Source organism: Dama dama, chromosome X, assembly GCF_033118175.1.
Source record: "Dama dama isolate Ldn47 chromosome X, ASM3311817v1, whole genome shotgun sequence".
NCBI classification, from domain to species: domain Eukaryota; kingdom Metazoa; phylum Chordata; class Mammalia; order Artiodactyla; family Cervidae; genus Dama; species Dama dama.
The window spans coordinates 69,308,174-69,325,159 of record NC_083714.1 but is presented as its reverse complement, the minus strand read 5'-3'; positions in this window follow the sequence as shown (position 1 = coordinate 69,325,159).

Genomic DNA, 16,986 nt, shown 5'->3' with positions numbered 1-16,986 from the left:
AGACTGTTTTATACATCTGTGTCTCTTTTGCTATCTCGCATACAGGGATATCATTACCATCTTTTTAAATTTCATATATATGCATTAGTATACTGTATTGGTGTTTTCCTTTCTGGCTTACTTCACTCTGTATAATAGGCTCCAGTTTCATCCACCTCATTAGAACTGATTCAAACGTATTCTTTTTAATGGCTGAGTAATATTTGATTGTGTATATGTACCACAGCTTTCTTATCCATTTGTCTGCTGATGGATATCTAGGTTGTTTCCATGTCCTGGCTATTATAAACAGTGTTGCGATGAACATTGGGGTACATGTGTCTCTTTCAATTTTGGTTTCCTTAGTGTGTATGCCCCGCAGTGGGATTGCTGGATCATATGGCAGTTCTATTTCCAGTTTTATAAGGAATCTCCACATTTTTCTCTATAGTGGCTGTGCTAGTTTGCATTCCCACCAAGAGTGTAAAAGTGTTCCCTTTTCTCTACACCTTCTCCAGCATTTATTGCTTATAGACTTTTGGATAACAGCCATTCTGACTGGCGTGAAATGGTACCTCATTGTGGTTTTGATTTGCATTTCTCTGTAATGAGTGATGTTGAGAATTTTTTCATGTGTTTGTTAGCCATCTGTATGTCTTCTTTGAAAAAAAAAAATGTTTGTTTAGTTCTTAGGCCCATTTTTGATTGAGTCATTTATTTTTCTGGAACTGAGTTGCAGGAGCTGCTTGTATATTTTTGAGATAAATTCTTTGTAAGTTGTTTCATTTGCTATTATTTTCTCCCATTCTGAAGGCTGTCTTTTCATCATGCTTATTGTTTCCTTTTTGTGTAAAGGCTTTCAATTTTAATTAGGTCCCATTTGTCTATTTTTGCTTTTATTTCCAGTACTCTGGGAGGTGGGTCATAGAGGATCCTGCTGTGATTTATGTCAGAGAGTATTTTGACTACGTTTTCTGCTAGGAGTTTTTTTTTTGTTTGTTTTGTTTTTTGTTTTTTTGTGACTTTAATTTTTGCTAGGAGTTTTATAGTTTCTGAACTTACGTTTAGATCTTTCATCCATTTTGAGTTTATTTTTGTGTACGACTGAGTGACTGAACTGACTGATGGTGCTAGAGAGTGTTCTAGTTTCATTTCTTACAAGTGGTTGACCAGATTTCTCAGCACCACTTGATAAAGAGATTGTCTTTTCTTCATTGTATATGCTTGGCTCCTTTGTTGAAGATAAGGTGTCCATAGGTGTGTGGATTTATCTCTTGGCTTTCTATTTTGTTCCATTCATCTACATTTCTGTCTTTGTGCCAGTATCATACTGTCTTGATGACTGTAGCTTTGTAGTAGAGCCTGAAGTTAGGCAGGTTGATTCCACCAGTTCCATTCTTCTTTCTCAAGATTGCTTTGACTATTCGAGGTTTTTTGTACTTCCATAGAAATTGTGGAATTATTTGCTCTAGTTCTGTGAAGAGTACCATTGGTAGCTTGATAGGGAGGTCATTGAATCTATAGATTACTTTGGATAGTTTCCTCATGTTCATTATATTGATTCTTCCAATCCACGAACATGGTATATTTCTCCATCTATCTGTGTCCTCTTTGATTTCTTGTATCAGTGTTTTATAGTTTTATATAGTTTTATATATATGTTTTATAGTTTTATATATATATATATGTCTTTTGTTTCCTTAGGAATATATATTTCTAAGTATTTTATTGTTTTCATTGCAATGGTGAATGGAATTGTTTCCTTAATGTCTCTTTCTGTTTTCTCATTGTTAGTGTATATGAATGCATGGGATGTCTGTGTGTTAATTTTATATTCTGCAATTTTAGTATAATTATTGATTCGCTCTAATAAATTCCTGGTAGAGTCTTTAGGGTTTTCTATGTAGAGGATCATGTCATCTGCAAACAGTGAGAGTTTTAATTCTTCTTTTCCAAACTAGATTCCTTTTATTTCTTTTTCTACTCTGATTGCTGTGGCTAGGACTTCCAAAACCATGTTGAATAGTAGTGGTGAGAGTGGGCACCCTTGTCTTGTTCCTGACTTTAGGGGAAATGCTTTCAATTTTTAACGATTGAGGATAATGTTTGCTGTCGGTTTGTCATGTATATCTTTTATTATGTTGAGGTATGTTCCTTCTATGCCTGCTTTCTGGAGAGGTTTTTTTTTTTTTTATCATAAATGGATGTTGAATTTTATCAAAGGCTTTCTCTGCATCTATTGAGATAATCATATGGTTTTAACTTTGAATTTGTTAATGCATTGTATTATGTTGATTGATTTGCGGATATTGACGAATCCTTGCATCCCTGGGATAAAGCCCACTTGGTCATGACATATGATCTTTTTAATACGTTGTTGGATTCTGTCTGTTAGAATTTTGTTAAGGATTTTTTGCATCTATGCTCATCAGTGATATTGGCCTGTAGTTTTCTTTTTTTGTGGAATCTTTGTCTGGTTTTGCTATTAAGGTGATGGTGGCTTTATAGAATGAGTTTGGAAGTTTACCTTCCTCTGCAATTTTCTGGAATAGTTTGAGTAAGATAGGTGTTAGCTCTTCTCTAAATTTTTGGTAGAATTCAGCTGTGAAACTATCTGTTCCTGGGCTTTTGTTTGCTGGAAGATTTCTGATTACAGTTTCGATTTCTGTGCTTCTGATGGGTCTGTTAAGATTTTTCTATTTCTTCCTGGTTCAGTTTTGGAAAGTTGTACTTTTCTAAGAATTTGTCCATTTCTTCCAAGTTGTCCATTTTATTGGCATATGGTTGCTGATAGTAATCTCTTATGATCCTTTGTATTTCAGTGTTCTCTGTTGTGATTTCTCCATTTCCATTTCTAATTTTGTTGATTTGATTCTTCTCCCTTTTTTTTTTTTTTTGACGAGTCTGGCAATGATTTGTCTATTTTATTTATATTCTCAAAGAACCAGCTTTTGGCTTTGTTGATTTTTGCTATGGTCTCTTTTGTTTCTTTTGCATTTATTTCTGCCTTAATTTTTAAGATTTCTTTCCTTCTACTAACCTTGGTGTTCTTCATTACTTCCTTTTCTAGTTGCTTTAGGTGTAGAGTTAGGTTATTTATTTGTCTTTTTTCTTTTTTCTTGAGGTAAGCCTGTATTGCTATGAACCTTCTCCCTAGCACTGCTTTGACCGTGTCCCATAGGTTATGGGTTTTTGTGCTTTCATTTTCATTCATTTTAATGCATATTTTTATTTCTTTTTTGATTTCTTCTGTGATTTGTTGGTTATTCAGCAGCGTGTTGTTCAGCCTCTATATGTTGGGATTTTTAGTAGTGTTTCTCCTGTAATTGACATCTAATCTTACTGCATTGTTGTCAGAAAAGATGCTTGGAAAGACTTCAATTTTTTTTGAATTTACCAAGGCCAGGTTTATGGCCCAGAATGTGATCTATTCTGGAGAAGGTTCCGTGTGCACTTGAGAAAAAGGTGAAACTCATTATTTTGGGCTGAAATTTCCTATATATATATCAATTAGGTCAATTGGTCTGTTGTATCTTTTAAAGTTTGTGTTTCCTTGTTGATTTCTGTTTAGTTGATCTATCCATGGGTATCAGTGGGGTATTAAAGTCTCCAACTATTATTTTGTTATTTTCAATTTCCCCTTTCATACTTGTTAGCATTTGCCTTACATATTGCAGTGCACCTATGTTGGGTGCATATATATTTATAATGGTTATAACTTCTTCTTGTATTGATCCTTTGATCAATGTGTAGTGTCCTTCTTTGTCTCTTTTCATAGCCTTTATTTAAAAGTCGGGATAGGGAATGTATGTAAATCCATGGCTGATTCATGTCAATGTATGACAAAAACCACTACAATATTGTAGAGTGATTAGCCTCCAACTAATAAAAAATAAATGGAAAAAAAAAGTCTGTTTTATCTGATATGAGTAATGCCACTCCTGCTTTCTTTTGGTCTCTATTTGCGTGGAATATCTTTTTCCAGCTCTTCACTTTCAGTCTGTATATGTCCCTTGTTTTGAGGTGGTCTCTTGTAGACAACATATATATGGGTCTTATTTTTGTATCCATTCAGCCAGTGTTTCTCTTTTGGTTGTGGTGTTCAACCCATTTACATTTAAGGTAACTGTTGATAAGTATAATCCCATTGCCATTTACTTTGCTGTTTTGGGTTTGAGTTTATAAACCCTTTCCATGTTTCCTGTCTAGAGAAGATTCTTTAGCATTTGTTGGAGAGCTGGTTTGGTGGTCCTGAATTCTCTCAGCTTTTGCTTGTCTGTAAAGCTTTTGATTTCTCCTTCATACTTGAATAAGATCTTTGCTGGGTAGAGTAATCTGGGCTATAAGTTTTTCACTTTCATCACTTTAAGTATATCCTGCCATTCCCTTCTGGCCTGAAGTGTTTCTATTGATAAATAAGCTGTTATCTTTATGGGAATCCCTTTGTGTGTTATGTGTTGTTTCTCCCTTGCTGCTTTTAATATTTGTTCTTTGTGTTTGATCTTTGTTAATTTGATTAATATGTGTCTTCGGGTGTTTCACGTTGGGTTTATCTTGTTTGGGACTCTCTGTGTTTCTTGGACTTGGGTGACTATTTCCTTCCCCATTTTAGGGACGTTTTCAAGTATTATCTCCTCAAGTATTTTCTCAGGGCCTTTCTTTTTGTCTTCTTCTAGAACTCCTATGATTTGAATGTTGAGGCATTTAACATTGTCCAAGAGGTCTCTGATGTCCTCATTTCTTTTAATTATTATCTTTTTCTTTTTCCCTTCACGCTTCATTTATTTCTACCATTCTATCTTCTACCTCATTTATCGTATCTTCTGCCTCCATTATTCTACTGTTGGTTCCCTCCAGTGTGTTTTTTATCTCAGTTATTGCAATACTCATTATATATAGAGTCTTTTTTTATTTCTTCTAGGTCATTTTTAAACATTTCTTGCATATTTTCAATCCTTGTCTCCAGGTTATTTATCTGTAACTCAATTTTGTTTTCAAGAATGTGGATCATTTTCACTATCATTATTCAGAATTCTTTATCAGGTAGATTCCCTATCCCTTCCTCTTTTATTGGTTTGGTAGGCATTTATCCTGTTCCTTTACCTGCTGAGTATTTCTCTGCCTTTTCATCTTGTTTATATTACTGTGTTTGCGGTGGCCTTTCCTTATTCTGGCAGTTTGTGGTTCCTCTTTATTGTGGAGATTCCTTGCTGTGGGTGGGGTTGGACGGCTGGCTTGTCAAAGTTTCCTGGTTAGGGAAGCTTGTGTCGGTATTCTGGTGGGTGGAGCTGGGTTTCCTCTCTCTGGAGTGCAATGAAGTGTCCAGTAGTGATTTTTGAGATGTCAATGATTTTGGTGTGACTTTGTGCAGCCTCTATATTGAAGCTCAGGGATATGTTCCTGTGTTGCTGGAGAATTTGTGTCGTATGTCTTGCTCTGGAACTTGTTGGCTCTTGGGTGGTACTTGGTTTCAGTGTAGGTATGGAGGCTTTTGGATGAGCTCTTATCGATTAATGTTCCCTGGAGTTAGGAGTTCTCTGGTGTTCTCAGGTTTTGGACCTAAGCCTCCTGCCTCTGGTTTTCAGCCTTATTGTTACAGTAGCCTCAGGATTTCTCCATCTATACATCACTGATGATAAAAAACATCTAGGTTAATGATTAAATGTTTCTCCACAGTGAGGGACACCCAGAGAGGTTCACAGAGTTACATGGAGAAGAGTGAGGAGGGAGATAAAAGTGACCAGGGGGAGAAGAGGGGGGATCAAAAAGGGAGAAAGCAAGCTAGCCAATAATCAATTCCCCATGTTCCCTCCACAGTCTGGACTCCTCAGAGATGTTCATTGAGAAAAGAAGAGGGAGGAAGGAGACACAGGTGGCCAGGAGGAGAAAAGGAGGAATCAAAAGGAGAGAGACAGATCTAGCCAGTAATCAGTTCCCTAACTGTTCTCCACAGCCCAGAACACACAAAGAGATCACAGAGTTGGGTAGAGAAGAGAAGGGGGAGGGGGGAGATAGAGGTGACCTTGTGGAGAAAACGGAGAGTCAAAAGTAGGAGAGAGCAGTCAAGGCAGTAATCTCCCTCCCAAGTAAAACTGGGTACTGAAGAGTGGGTTCTTAATGGTATAAAATTGATAACAAATACCAAAAAGCAAACATTAAAAATATAAAGTTGAGGTTAGAGTCCCAAAAATACAATTTAAAAACTAAAACAAAACAATGCCACAAAAATTATAATATATATATATTACATTATATATATATTATACATATATAATATATATTTATATATAATATATATATATATGAAGTTTGCTTTAAAAAAGGCTTTTTTATTGCAAGGTAATATTTGATTATAAAAATGAAAATTAAAAGAGTAATAGAGGACTTAAAATTTAAAAAAAATAATTAAAAAAATGATAATAGTAAAAATATATCTAGGAATTTCTCTGGAGCTGTTGCAGACAGTGTAGGGTCAATTCATTTTCAGATAGTTCCTTGATCCGGCTTATACTTCTCAAGATCTATAGGCCCCTTCCAATGTAGTCGGTGCTAACTATAGGGTTTTAATCTTTTGCACCTGTCACTTCCAAAGCGGTTCCCTCTGTTTATTTTGGCTTCTTCTGTTTGCTGGTCTCTTCAGTGTCTAATTTCTGCCCTGACACAAGGGGTTGATGGTGGCCACTTTTTAAGGCTCACTTGTTCAGTCGTGCTGTGGGGAGGGAAGAACACTGCAAACAATATCACTGGTGTGTGTGGGGAGTGCTAGCAGTACTTCAGCCATACTGGGTTTGCCCCTGCTCATGGCATGTGTGCTTTCATGGTCCATACTTCTCAGGCTCTAGGTTGCTCTGCTGGAAACTGTCTGAGGTGGGCCCTGGGTTGAGTGCATTTCCTAGGTTTAAATCACTCAGGTTCATGTTCTTGGGTACTCCACATAGGTGCAGATTCCATTGGGCCTGCGTTTTGTGCTGTTCCCAGGTCTGAGCAGCTCAGGTGACCAGGTGCTTGGGGACCACAGTCACCCCCAGGTTCGGGGGGGTGTCTTATCACCTCCCCTGTCCCAGCCGCTCAGTTTTCTGGGTGTATAATGGGCGCACCTTTTCAGGTGTGCCATGTGTCTCTTCTGGGGAGCTGATACCTGGCTGCGACCATCCTGGTGAATATCAACCATCCAGAATCCCAAGAAATCTTGGTTAGCAATGAAACCTGCTTGCAGTTTGGTAGAGGATGCCTCTTTGGGGCCGCAATTGCCCCCTTCTGGCTCTGGCTGTCCCCGCCTGCCTGTCTCCAGAGGGAGACGGGGTGGTCCACAGCCAGCTAGCTCTGTTCAGTCCTCATTTTTTCTGTGAGCGGGCCTGGCAATGTCTTAGGTTAGATTTTTTTTTTTTTAGGTTGGGGAACCACCCCCTCCTCTGTCTTTTGACAGTGCCTTAGCACAGTTCCTGCCATCTCTGGGTGTGTCATTTAGATTACAGATTGGCGATCAAGGTTTAATTGAATTTGACTTGTCATCTTGGACTCATTTGATTTTAATCAATTTATGTTATGCCTTTAGGCTATATCATTTTTTCAAAAGTTGTGCCCTTCTCCCTTCCCTCCTGTTTCATGCTCTTTTCCTGAGCCCCATGCAGGCCCACAATGTTGCCTCTACAATCTTCTGGCAGGATAACCAGAAAATAGCTGGCCCTTGGGGAGGAAATACTATATAATATCCAATCCCTCTAGATAGTTAGTCCTTCATCTTCCATGTTTCCTACAACATGAGCAACAATAGCATTTCTCCGTGAACCTGCTAGGGTGGGTGACAGACACACAAGGCCTGCTAGAAGTTCATCTGTTGGTGGCATCACTTCAAGGGCAATTGGGCTTCTGGGGATAATGTTTGCCACTTTGGGAGTTAGCCCTGTAGGTCGTTTGGGACCAAACCCTTGCCACCCTTCTCCTAAAGTTACAAACATACCCCCGGATCAAATCTCCACTTCACTTTTATAGAATATCTGGTCTGTTGCCTCTTATCAATTTGCTCTTAAGCCTCTTACTAACTCCTACAACAAAGACCCTATCCCCTGTAGGCAGCATGCATAGCTCCACCCAGCTTGTTAGTAAAATATTCTTAATGCCCCTAACAGGACCAGCTTATCCACTCCTTTGTCATGAATTCTGTTATTACCTATAGTGGGTCTATGACAATGAAATGTCATATGGAATGTGGAAACACATTAAACTGCTCTTATGGAGGACTTGGGGAGGAAATCAGTGCCTTGCATTCCCCTAGAGCAGTGAGAGGATAAGGTTTATGGCTGCTTCACCAAGTTCCCAGCTTCAGGGCACAGGTTTCGATTGTTTTACATCATGATATCTATTCCCATCTGTGGTGAACAAACTGGAAATGAGTTAAAATTACAACCCTTAATCCTACCCAACACTGGTCATGCTGGAGACCTTGGGGACACCCAACTTCAGTCTGGGAGTCCCAGGAACTTGACTTGCCATGATCTGCCTAGGGACCTGGTCCTCGAAAGATTGTCATGCCTCAACCTGCTCAGGGATCCGCTAGTTCAGGGATCCCAGGAGACCAACTTGCCTCTCCTGCCTGGGGATTCAATCTCCAGGAGGCTGTCACGCCTTAGCTTGCCTGGGGATTTGCACTCTGAACCGGGACACCTGGCTCTCAGGTTGCAACAGTACTGGGTAGGATAAGCTTCAAAATGTCTCACCCCTAAGGAAGTCCACCCATGGAAATTGAAGGAGGCCTATTATTTTTTTTTTTCTTTTTTCTTTTCCTCCCTGTCATCACTCTCTTTCCAGTGGGAAATAACCAATCCACTTCCTGACAGATGCACTTGAGATGCATCCTTGATAATTGGAAGATGTTCAATCCTCTAACTCCAAAGAGAAGTCCACTACTGCTTGGATATGGTATCTTCTGGGGGATACCATGTGCCACTGCATGGACATGGTATCCTCTGGGGGACAAGGAACACTGGCCTGAATATGGGAGTTTAAATTACAGTACCATCCTGCAGCTAGACTTATTTTGCAAAGGACAAGGGAAATGAACAGCGATCCCCTATGTCCAAATTTTCTTCAAACTAAGAGATGTGAAGGAACTCTGTCTTAAGTATGGGATTGTTGTATGCCTTAAAATTTAGTCTACTAGGCAAATGGTGTTAGGCACAGACAACCAAGAGAAGGATTCCCCTCCCACACACACACACTGTGAAGACTCACCTCCAATGGCTCCCGAGTTGTCTGGGGCTCCTTCCTTGTATCCAAATGTGCCTCGATATCCTGGAGCACTCCTTCCACAAAAGCCAACTCAAGTATTTCCCTTAGTTGAAACTGGAGGAGAATTCGGACCAATCCGGGTCCATAAGTCCTTCTCTCTCTTAGAACTAAGAGATAAACAAGACCTGGGAAGTTATACAGATGACCCAGGCAAATATATAGATACATTCCAACACATTACCTTGGCCTTTGCCTTGACGTGGAAGGACATCATGGTCATATTTAGTCAAACGTTATCTGACCTTGAGCATGCTAGGGTCTTAAAGGAAGCCTGAGGTTGTGCTATGGGGCTTCACATGTCAAGCAATAAATGCCCAGTAGGGGAAACTGCAGTCCCCTCCTCAGATCCTAATTGGAATTATAATGACCCTGAGCACATCTGGGTAGGGATCATTTTCTGATCTGTGTGAACACAGGACTGAAAGCATCCCAGCAAAAAGTAATCAGCTATGCCCGGATCTCAGCAATAACTCAGGAGCCCAACGAGAACCCCATCACCTTTCTGGAAAGACTAACAGAGGCCCTCAAAAAGTTTACCAATCTGGACTTAGACTCTTATGAGGGTCAGGTGATTTTAAAGGACAAATCCCTGTCCCAATGTACATCAGACATCAGGGTAAAGTTACAACAGCTACAGCACCAGGACCCTGCTGCCTCTTTAGATGAGATGGTCCGGAGAGCCACCAATACCTATATAACAGAGAACAGGAGAGGGAGGCCAAGACTCAGGAAAGGGAGGAAAAAGAAAGAGACAGGTCATGCCTAGATGCTGGCTGCCCTCCAGGGAAGCCCTATGGCAAACTCCGAATCCTTGAAGGACAAAGCACGAGGCAAATGCCTAATCTGTAGACAGGTGGGGCACTGGGCCTGACCAGTGAGTGTCCAAACTGTGACAAGTCTCCTAAAATAGCTTGCTACAAATGCCATCAAATGGGACATTGGGTGGCACTCTGTCATTTGGGACCTAAGAACCTTAAGATCAAGTGCCAAGCCTTACCTCATGATGGTTCAACAGGACTGAAGCGGCCCACTCTAGCCAGCCTGCCTGTCACAGATAACTATCGTGGGGCTAGATCCAAGGGTGCAACTGGATGTGGCAGGTAGGTCCGATAATTTCTTGGTTGACACAGGGGCTACCTACACTGTCCTGACCTCCTATTTTGGAGCCTTCTCCCAAACCTATACCAATTGCGTGCTACAGGAAAAACAATTACTAAAAGATTCACCCAAGTACTTCTTTGTCACTGGGATGGACAAATATTTTCCCACCAGTTTCTCAGGTGCTTCCTGAGTGTCCTCCTCCCGTATTGGGAAGAGATCTTTCCCTGCCTTTGAAATCTTGCAGCTATTGCAACCCTGATCAGGTCAGATAAGTTCAGACGCTCAGTTGTATCCAACTATTCGCGACCCCATGAACTGCAGCATGCCAGGCCTCCCTGTCCATCACAAACTCCCAGAGATTACTCAAACTCATCTCCATTGATTCGGTGATGCCATCCACCCGTCTCATCCTCTGCCATCCCCTTCTCCTCCTGACTTCAATCTTTCCCAGCATCAGGTTCTTTTCAAATTAGTCAGCTCTTCATATCAGGGGGCCAAGCTACTGGAGTTTCAGCTTTAACATCAGTCCTTACAATGAACATTAAGGACTGATCTTTAGGATTGACTGGTTGGATCTCCTTGTAGTCCAAGGGACTCTCAAGGGTCTTCTACAACAACACAGGTCAAAAACATCAATTCTTCAGTGCTCAGCTTTCTTTAGAGTCCAACCCTCACATCTGTACATGACTACTGGAAAAACCATAGCCTTGATGAGACGGACCTTTGTTGACAAAGGAATTTCTCTGCTTTTTAATATGCTGTCTAGTATGCTTTTAATTTCATGGCTGCAGTCACCATCTGCAGTGATTTTGGAGCCCCCAAAAATAAAGGCTTCCACTGTTTCCCCATCTATTTGCCATGAAGTGATGGGACCGGGTGCCATGATCTTAGTTTTCTGAATGTTAAGCTTTACCCAACATTTTCACTCTCCTCTTTCACTTTCATCAAGAGGCTCTTTAGTTCTTCTTCACCTTATGCCATAAGGGTGGTGTCATCTGCATATCTGAGGTTATTGATATTTCTCCTAGCAATCTTGATTCCAGCTTGTGCTTCATCCAGCCCAGCATTTCTCATGATGTAATCTGCATGTAAGTTAAATAGGCAGGGTGAAAATATACAGACTTGAAGCACTCCTTTTCCTATTTGGAAACAGTCTGTTGGTCCATGTCTAGTTCTAACTGTTGCTTCCTGACCTGCATACAAATTTCTCAAGAGGCAGGTCGGGTGGACTGGTATGCCCATCTCTTTAAGAAATTTCCACAGTTTAACATGATCTACACAGTCTAAGGCTTTGGCATAGTCAATAAAGCAAAAATAGATATTTTTTTTTCTGGAATTCTCTTGCTTTTTCTATGATCCAGCATATATGGGCAATTTGATCTCTGGTTTCTCTGCCTTTTCTAAAACCAGCTTGAACATCTGAAAGTTCACGGTTCATGTATTGCTGAAGCCTGGCTTGGAGAATTTTGAGCATTACTTTACTAGCATGTGAGATGAATGCAATTGTGTGGTAGTTTGAGTGTTCTTTGGGATTGCCTTTCTTTGGGATTGGAATGAAGACTGAACTTTTCCACTTCTGTGGTCACTGTGAGTTTTCCAAATTTGTTGGCATATTGAGTGCAGCACTTTAACAGCATCCTCTTTCAGAATTTGAAATAGCTCAACTGGAATTCCATCACCTCCACTAGCTTTGTTCGTAGTGATGCTTCCTAATGTCCACTTGACTTCACATTCCAAGATGTCTGGCTCTATGTGAGTGATCACACCATTATGATTATCTGGCTCATGAAGATCTTTTTTGTACAGTTCTTCTGTGTATTCTTGCCACCTCTTCTTAATATCTTCTGCTTCTGTTAGGTCTATATCATTTCTGTCCTTTATTGAGCCCATTTTTGCATGAAATGTTCCCTTGGTATCTCTAATTTTCTCGAAGAGATCTCTAGTCTTTCCCATTCTACTCTTTTCCTCTATTTCTTTGCATTGATCACTGAGGTAGGCTTTCTTATCTCTCCTTGCTATTCTTTGGAACTATGCATTCAAATGGGTATATCTTTCCTTTTCTCCTTTGCTTTCCCTTCTCTTCTTTTCACAGCTATTTGTAAGGCCTCTTAAGACAACCATTTTGCCTTTTTGCATTTCTTTTCCGTGGGGATGGTCTTGATCCCTGTCTTCTGTACAATGTCACGAACTTCCATCCATAGTCCATCAGGCACTCTGTCTATCAGATCTAATACCTTAAATCTATTTCTCACTTCCACTGTATAGTCAAAGGGATTTGATTTAGGTCATACCTGAATGGTCTAGTGGTTTTCCCTACTTTCTTCATTTTAAGTCTGAATTTGGCATTAAGGAGTTCATGATATGAGCCACAGTCAGCTCCGACTTTGTTTTTGCCGACTGTATACAGTGTCTCTATCTTTGGCTGATTTCAGTGTTGGCCACCTGGTGATGTCCATGTGTAGAGTCTTCTCTTGTGTTGTTGGAAGAGAGTGCTTGCTATGACCAGTGCACTCTTTTGGGAAAACTCTATTAGCCTTTGCCCTTCAACGCCAAATTTGCCTGTTACTCCAGGTGTTTCTTGAGTTCCTATTTTTGCATTCCTGTCCCTTATAATGAAAAGGACATGTTTTTTGGGTGTTAGTTCTAAGAGGTCTTGTATATCTTCATAAAACTGTTCAATTTCGTCTTCTTCATCATTGCTGATCAGGGAATAGACTTGGATTACCATGATATTCAATGGTTTGCTTGGAAATGAACACAGATCATTCTGTCATTTTTGAGATTGCATCCAATTACTGCATTTTGGACTCTTTTGTTGACTCTGATGGCTACTCCATTTCTTCTAAAGGATTCTTGTCCACAATAGTAGATATAATGGTCATCTGATTTAAATTCATCCATTCCAGTCCATTTTATTTTGCTGATTCCTAAAATGTCGATATTCACTCTTGTCATTTCCTGTTTGACCACTCCCAATTTGCCTTGATTCATGGACCTAACATTCCAGGTTCTTATGCAATATTACTCTTTATAGCATCTGACCTTTCTTCTATCACCAGTCATACTCACAACTGGGTGTTCCTTTTGCTTTGGCTCCATCTTTTCATTCTTTCTGGGGTTATTTCTCTACTGATCTCCAGACAGAAGATGTTTTAAACTCTCTCTTGGGTTCAAACTATTTTTACCAGCCACCAAGTGAAACAGCTCTAGAATGGGAGATGCCATTTATCGATATCTGATCAAAGAATCCTCAGATATCAAGTAGTACTAGTGGAAAATCCAGACATGACTGTATCCCTTTGTGAGGATCTTAACCCTGCCACCCTCCTGCCTACCCCCAAAGGCTCTCTCCCCTTTCACTCTTGCCTAGAAACCTTGGACCACTGGACAAAACCCCGAGAGGGGTTGTCGGAAGATCCTCTGACCAATCCTGAAGAAATCTGGTACACTGATGGAAGCTGCTTTGTCTTGGATGGAAAAAGAAGACCCAGATATGCAGTAGTTTCCAATTTTGGGACCATAGAGTCTAAACCTTTGCCACCAGGTACTTCAGCCCAATTAACTGAGCTCGTAGCCCTGACTTGAACTTTAGAGCTGAGAAAAGGAAAAAGAGTAGCCATTTACACTGACTCCAAGTATATCTTTCTGGTGTCATGCACATGCTTCCATTTGGAAAGAAAGAGGCCACTTGACCACCTGAGGGGCCCCAATCAAATATGGTGATCAAATCCTTAGGCTCTTGGAGGCAGTTCATCTGCCCACTGAGGTTTCAGTCTCCCATTGTAAAGGACACTAAAAAGGGAGCATGGAAGTGGCATGAGGGAACCAAGCAGCCGATTAGGCAGCTAAGAAAGCAGCATTATAGGACAATGGCCTAATAGGGGTTGCTATCTTGGTTCCACAGACTAATTTGCCAGAAACGCCTTCATATACTGAAGGTGAGACTAAGAGTGAGGGCTTTCAAGAAGATCATATGGGGTGGTTCCAAAAGGACGGGCTTTTTCTGCTCGGGAACCTCCAATGGAAGTTGGTTAACTCCTTACATGCCATCACTCATTTAGGGGAAATGGCCCTCCAAAGATTGCTAGAAAGGTCCTTCAGAGGAACAGGCCTCCAAACGACTGTAAGGCAAGTGGTCTCATCTTGTCCTACTTGCCAATTAAACAACCACCAAGGAGCTCAAAGACCACAGCTGGCCCAACCTGTCCAAGACTTGGGACGTACTCAGGAGAGGACTGGCAGATGGACTTCACCCAGATGTCAGTTTCTCGAGGGTATAAATACCTATTAGTCACGATAGATGAATTCATAGGATGGATTGAAGGCTTTCCCACCCGGACTGAGAAGGCTGAGGAGGTGGGAAAAAAAAAACCTGCTCCATGAAATCACTCCAAGATTTGGTCTGTCCAGGTCATTACAAAGTGACAATGGGACACCATTTACTTCTAAGGTCACCCAAAGGGTCTCTAAAGCATTGGACATTACTTATTATTTTCATTGTGCCTGGAGGCCTCAGTCTTCAGGAAAAGTAGAAAGAGCCAACCAATTCTTAAAATTAGCAATAAAAAAATAACCCAGGAGACCTCCCTGAGATGGAAGGAGGCTTTACCAATAGCTCTCCTCCACACCTGCATTGCCCCTAAGGAACAGGTTGGTCTTAGTCCTTGTGAGATGCTATGTGGGAGACCTTTTGTTTATGTCAGTGATTTCTTCCTAGATCCAGAGACTCAAACCATCTGGTAGTATACCATGACCATTGGGCAATGCCAACAGGATATACACTTATAGGGTGTCAACCAAGACCCAAATAATTCTAAGGAGTCACCACTATATGCTCCAGGAACTCAAGTTCTAATTAAAGTCTGGAAAGATGGGTCCCCAAAGGTTCATCTCCAGCCCACATGGAAGGGCCCCTACCCTGTAATACTTTCTACCCCCACAGCAGTCAAGGTACCAGGGCACGACTCCTGGATTCATTACTCATAAGTCAAGCCATGGAAGAAAACAGAAGAGGACACTTAATACACCTGTGAGCCCTTGGGAGATCTCAGATACCTATTCAGGACTACAAATGAGTGCCATTCTAATGAACATCCCCAAAATTAAGTCTCTGGGGGTAAGGTTTCTCAGGATAGCTCTAAAGAGCCAACACAGCTTGGCAGGGATTGTATTCCAAAACAGACAAGAGATAGATCTCCTGATCCCTGAACAAGGAGAGACTTGAGCCATCTTGAATGAGATGTGTTGTTTCTGGCTAAATACCTCCAGCTAAGTTAAAGAAAGTCTCACAATCCTAAAAAAAAAAAAAAAAAAAAAAAATTCAGACCCTACAGAATCTCAAAGAACAAGCTGGAGAGTTCTTGGGATGGCTACAGTCTCTCTTTGGGGGATCCTTCTCCTGGTGAGGGGGGAATTTGGAGTTGGCTAATGCCCCTACTAATCCTTGTTATCACCATATTGATGCTGCTTATGACTGCCCCATGTATTATCAATGGTCTAACCCATTTTGTCTCTGCCCAGGTCAACAAGATACCAACATGCAGTACCAGTTCAGCAAGGATATGTAAAACTGTAGCTGACCATGGAAAATATACTCACCCTTAGATGGACACTTATAGGACTTATTGGACTCTGAGGCTTGAGACTAGCAAGAGAGGGAGGCCCAATGCCCCTCATCATCCCAGTGCAGCAGGAAGTAGCCAGAAATACCTCGATGCCCCTATTCCCAAAGAATTGGGCCTCCTATCTCTTGGGGGAATGTTAGGTAGTTAGAATAGGAAAAAGGAGTCCAGAATGGTGGTGGCTAAAAGACAAGGAAGAGAAAATCCTGCAAAAATAGAACAAAGGAAGGTCCGAGGACTAGAGTGAGGACCTCAGGTAAAACAAACAGCACACCTGGCTAGTCCCATTTACATAGGGCAGGTCCAGGGGGAGGAGAAAAAACAAAAGAAGAGGAGCAAAAATTGGGCTGGGGGCCTCTCTACTCTTCATGTCTTTTGGGTTGGCATTCCCTCATGCCTCTAGGATGTATTTTCCTTTACTTTCTGAATAAAACTGAGCTGTAACATGGAGCTGTGACACTGGTCCATCCAAGAGCTATAATGCTGGTCCATCCGTTGCTTCAAATTTTTATTGTGATGAGACAGAAGTGAGGAAATTACAAACTGCCCCGACAATAACATATCATCATATAAACATAGATAAATACAAAGCTAATCATACTATTCTGTGTTTAGGATAATTTGGGGGTTTTCACTGCTTACAAAATAAAACCTCACATTCTTCACTTGCTACTCCAGGTTGTTCAAAATATGTTTCCATATTTCTCCAATCTTATATCTCACCCTTCCCTGTCTTATTGGTGATCTAATTTCAAACTGCTTATGGTTTTCAAATATGTTATGATGTTTCTCATCTCCTTTGTTTTTTGCTCATACTTCTTCATCTCCCTATATGCTAAGTCGCTTCAGTTGTGTTCAACCCTTTGCGATCTCATGGACTGTAGCCTGACAGTCTCCTCTGTCCATGGGATTCTTCAGGTAAGAATACTGAAGTGGGTTTCTATTTCCTTTTCCAGGGGATCTTCCTGACCCAGGGATCGAACCCACATCCCTTCTG